Genomic DNA, 5,046 nt, shown 5'->3' with positions numbered 1-5,046 from the left:
GAGAGAGGAAGTGAGAAAGCAAGCCACCAGATTCAGGACTTGAACCCTGGTCGACCATGTGGCAGTGTCCAATGCCTTAATCACCACACCACCTGCTGGTCCCACTTTTTTTTTTTTTTTGGGGGGGGTGTTTATCTGAGAATGTTTTTATCTTTTCTTCCCATATGAAGGATAATCTTGCCAGGTATAGTATTCTTGGTTGAAATTGTTTTTCATTGAACAGTTTGAATATATTTTCCCATTCTTTCCTTGCTCACATTGTTTCCAATTAGATGTCCAATGTTAGTCTAATGGGATAACCTTTGTAAATAACCTGGTGTTTCTCTTTTTGCCAATTTTAGTATCTTGTCTTTGTCTGTGGTTTTGGCCAACCTGGCTATAAAGTGCCTTGGAGAAGATGTTCTTGGGTTGATTCTATGTGGTAGTCCTTTGTATTTCTTGGGTCTAGATATTTGAATGCCTCTCTAGGTTTCTTAAATTTTCTTCCAGGATTTCATGGAGTAGATTATCAATGCCCCTATTATTTTTTTTACCTTCTGGAATACCAATTATTCAGATGTTTGGGTGCTTAATGGTATCTACAATTTCTTGTATATTATGTCATTTAGGGGGGAGGGGTTATTTTCTCAGTCTTTTTCCTGATTTTTTCCTAGTTCAGAGGTTTTGTATTCAACATTTAAGATTTGATCCTCTGCATGGCCTAATCTGCTTTTAATACTTTCAAAAGAGATTTTGATTTGTTGTATTACAGCCTTCATCTCTAACAACTCCATTTGATTCTTTTTTATGGTATGTATCTCCTCTTTCAAATTGTGGAAGAACTTCCACATCTCCTGGAACTCATTGTCTCTTTTCTCTTGTATCTTCTGGAGTTAATTTTCTCTCATCTCTTGCATCTCATTTAGTTTTGACACTATGAATATTCTGAATTCTTTATCAGACATTTTCATGAATTCCACTGTACTGTCTGTGGATGATGAAGGGTTGTTCTTTTCCCATGGGGAAGAGTCATTTTGAGTTATTGGTTTTTCATATTTCTTATGCCTCTGTGGTGATTTCTGGTCATCTGATGGATTACATGTTTCTTTCTAATTTCTTGGAATTAAATTTGAGCATTCCAAGCTGTGCAGTAGAAGGTGATCTGCAATATCTCTGAAGTTCTATTTCCCTGATATCACCAAGCAACCTGGAGTTTTGTCTTTAGAACTGGATATTACAAAGGCCTCACAGTTTCCAGGGAATAGGTGCACATGGACTGAGCTGTGGGGTTTCTACTGAGAGTTTAGAGGCAGGTAGGAGGAGATGAGCTATGCTCTCTTTGCAGCTCTGTACTCCTCACTGTGATCACTCTATATTCTCTCTTTTATGAATTATAGTCATTTGATGGTGTATTCACCTTAGGCTAATTGGTTAGAGAAGGTTTATGCAACTGTAAAATCATGTGCTTCCCTTTATTGTCAGGTAGTTCTTCTCTCCTCTGCTGTGTTTTTTCAATGTGCTATCCATAGTAAGAGATTTTGAGTTCAGATTTACAAAAAGGATTTTCTTTCTTTGTCCAGCTGCCTCAGTAAGGGTTGGGGGTTTGTATGATTCTAAAAATATTCAGATGCTTGGCTACTGTCCACCTATGTCTGTCTATACACTCAGTGTGTGGAGGCTAAAGAGCAGAGTAAGAAAGCAAGGTTAAAAAAAAAAGGAAAGGAAAAAGTAAACAAAGAGAAAAAAAGACAGAAATATCCAGGGGGAAAAATTTTAAAGCAAAAAATAAAAACTGTGTGGCAGTCAAGCACACTGCACAAACATGGCAAGACACACCTCAGATTTAAATGGCTACTGTACTTTGCAAGAGAAAAGAGGGGTCAGAGGTGAGAAGTGTTTAAAAATTTTAAAAGAGGTTTAAAGAGAGAAAGATACATAGAACGAGAGAGGACATATGTTTTTCTGCCTGTTTGAGTTTTGAGGATCTGGAAGACAGTTTAAAGCAGAGGTTCAGTTACCTTGGTCCCTGAACACAGCAGAACACACCTCAGATTTAAATGGCTTCTGAAATTAGGAAGAAAAAGGAGAGGTCAGAGGTGAGAAGAATGGAGGAGTCCGACCCGGTAGGGTCCAGGATCTGTTTTGAGCTTTTGACCTTTAAGTACCACTTAGGTTGGGTCAGCACATTGGCAAGGCCAGTGTTGTGTGTCCCCCCACCCTGACCTAGGAATAAAACTTAGGTCAAATTAGCATGTCAGCAAGGCCACTTGCTATTTGTTCTGGAAACTGTGGTAACTTTGCTGGGAAGCGACCCCCTTCTGACTCCCTGATATACTACTACAAAAAAATTACATAGCTCTCTTGAGTATGTGATAAGATTTTCCCAAAAGTCCCCCGACCACTCCCCCAACCCTGATCACCTACTGTTAGTTACCATGCTTTATCTCTGTGGTCACAATAGAGGGTGTGCTGAAGTTCTATCTAGGCAGAAATAATCTTTACCTTTGGAAAGCCCTTCAAGATACATTTAACATAAGCTTAAAGATAATCTTTTCTTTACATAAAATAAGATTAGGCCAAAACTCGCCCAGGACACCCCCACCCTCACCAAGTGAAATAGATAAATATATTAGGATTCCTTAAATTAAGTTTTAGATCCCTATAAAACTATATAAGTATCACTCTTTATTAAGATCCATAAGAACTAATATCTACACTTAAGATTTTCTTTTCTCAACATCGTGTTCAGTAATCACAAGATGACCGCCACACCAGCTGATAATTAACTCTGCTTGCTGGAGCTGCTTTCCTGAAACTGCATTCCATGAAGAACCGCTTACCACAATAGACCCACCCTTAATTCAACCCTGAATGGAACCTATAATCCCTATTGAACTATAATTAGAACATGTAGCCTCTCGCCCATTTACTTGCATGTATCACATTTTCAATAAAAAGGCAAGATAATTCCTGGCAGTGGTCACCCTACAGAGAGCGATCTTTGGGGGGTGTCCGACTGAGGACGTGCATAAAAATGGCACTGAGGCCTTAGTCTTCCTTTCCTGCACCGCCTCCGATGAGTCAACCGAGGCTGGACCTCGGCAAAGAAGTGTTTGAAAAATTTTATAAAAACCTGTCAGCAGGTGGTGTGGTGGTTAAGGGGTTAAGGACACTGTACGTCCACATGGTTGACTGTAGTTCGAGTCCCAGCCTTGGCAACTTGATTTCTTACTTTTTCTCTCTGTCCTTCTCTTGAATTTAAATAAATAAATAAATAAATAAAATTAAATAAAAAATAATTTTAAAAAATTACAGAAAAGAATCCATCCTTTGGGTCCATCACAAGTCATCCCCAGGAACTTGTTTTTCCCCAGAGCTAGCATGAGCAAGTGGAAGCAGGTGTTCTACATGCAGCCTTTGGAACCAGCATTCCTGGCCTGCTTTAAGGAAGGGCCCATGGTGGAGACCAAGATAATCCAGCCTCAGCTCCCAGATGAAGATGATGATCACAGTGACAAAGAAGATGAATAGCTCCAAGTGGTGGTCTTAAAAAAGGGAGACCTGTCAGTTGAAGAAGTCATGAAAATTAAAGCAGAAATAAAGGCTACCAAAGCAGATGAACCAGCTCCAGTTGATGAAAGAAATATGTATCAAAAGCCAGTCAAGCATCCCTCAGATGAAAAATACTCAGGTTTTTCAACCAGCTAGAAAAAGAAGAAAACAAATGCAGATGAAATGAGTAAGCAGGACTCAGTTAAATAGAACTCACAAAAGCAAATAAAAACCAGTAGCCTTCTTTCTTGCAATAATGAAGATGAAACAAATAAATGTAAACATTTTGGGGTTAGTCTTCTTCAGAAGTAAATGAAGTATTTAAAAAAAATATAGAAAAGAAAAAAATGTAAAGAGAAAGGGACAGAGAAAGCATGGACAAAGACTGCCCTATCTGAGTTTTGGGGATCTGGAAGCTGAGATTTAAAGCAGAGATTTGGTTGCCTTGGTCCTTGAACACAGCAGGACACACTTCAGATTTAAATGATTTCTGTCTGAGTTTTGATAAAGGAGGAGATTGCAATATAAGAGAAAGAAAAGAATATGAAGGAGAATAAAGGGGTCTTGGGATGTAACTGGGACTCTCCTGGAGAGCTGAGGCCTGGTCTGGGGGGAAAGGAAGAGTAGAAAATTACAAAATGAAAGAAGAAGAGAAAAAAAAGCTGACTACCTTTATTATAGGATTGTTTCTGGGGTTGGGGGAGTGGAGCTGGGGCTGTGGCCAAAGACTGGCCCTTCATCAGGGTCCCTTGATGGCCAGTAGTCTGGGGATGCTACTGAGGCACTGCTAAAGACTGAGGTCTATCTCTTGTAGGGAGCAGTAGAAAATTAACAAAAGAAATAAGACCAAAAAAAGCTGCATACCTTCCTGAGAGGGGTGTCTCTCAGATTAGGGAGATGGAGCTGGGGCTATGGCCAGAGACTGGCTCTGCCTCTTGGTCCCTTGCTGGGGAAGTGTCTTGGTATGAAAATTGGCCTCTGCTGGAGAGCTGTCAGTCTTGTGGAGTAAGGAGGAGTAGAAATATAACCAAAAAAAAAAACCCAAAACAACAGCTGCTTATGTTCCTGAGAGAGGTGTTTCTGGGGTTAAAGTAGCTGGATTTGGGGCTGTGGACAGAGACTGGCCTGCCTCAGAATCCCTTTCTTGCCAGGGGTCTGGGGATTGAACTGGGGCTTTCCTGAAGAACTAAGGTCTGTCTTGTGGGGTAAGTAGGAGTATGAAATTAACAGAAGAAAAAGGAAGTGAAAAAAAATAAGATACCTACCTTCCAAAGAGGGGTGTTTCTAGTGTTGGGGGTGCCGGAGCTGGAGCTTTGGCCAGAAACTGGCCCAGTCTCAGGGTCCCTTGTTGGCCACCGGTCTGGGGATGAAACTGGTACTCTGCTGGTAAGCTTAGGAATGTTTTGTGGGGTGAGGAGAAGACAATTAGCAAAAGAAAGAAGAGAAAAAAAAAAGCTTCTTACTTTTCAGAGAAGGCTGTCTCTGGTGTTGAGGGAGCCAGAGCTGGGGCTGTGG

General features: G+C 40.5%; 1 pseudogene; it reads left to right on the top strand.

The window, feature by feature from the left end:
• The first annotated feature begins 3,360 nt into the window (after positions 1-3,360).
• LOC102494792 (uncharacterized protein KIAA1143 pseudogene) lies at positions 3,361-3,843 on the top strand (annotated as a pseudogene).
• Positions 3,844-5,046: the final 1,203 nt, after the last annotated feature.

This window comes from Tupaia chinensis, unplaced genomic scaffold, assembly GCF_000334495.1.
Source record: "Tupaia chinensis unplaced genomic scaffold, TupChi_1.0 Scaffold146525_1, whole genome shotgun sequence".
Classification (NCBI taxonomy): domain Eukaryota; kingdom Metazoa; phylum Chordata; class Mammalia; order Scandentia; family Tupaiidae; genus Tupaia; species Tupaia belangeri.
Note: the sequence above shows the minus strand (reverse complement) of the source record. Positions and strands in the feature narration are given on the sequence as shown.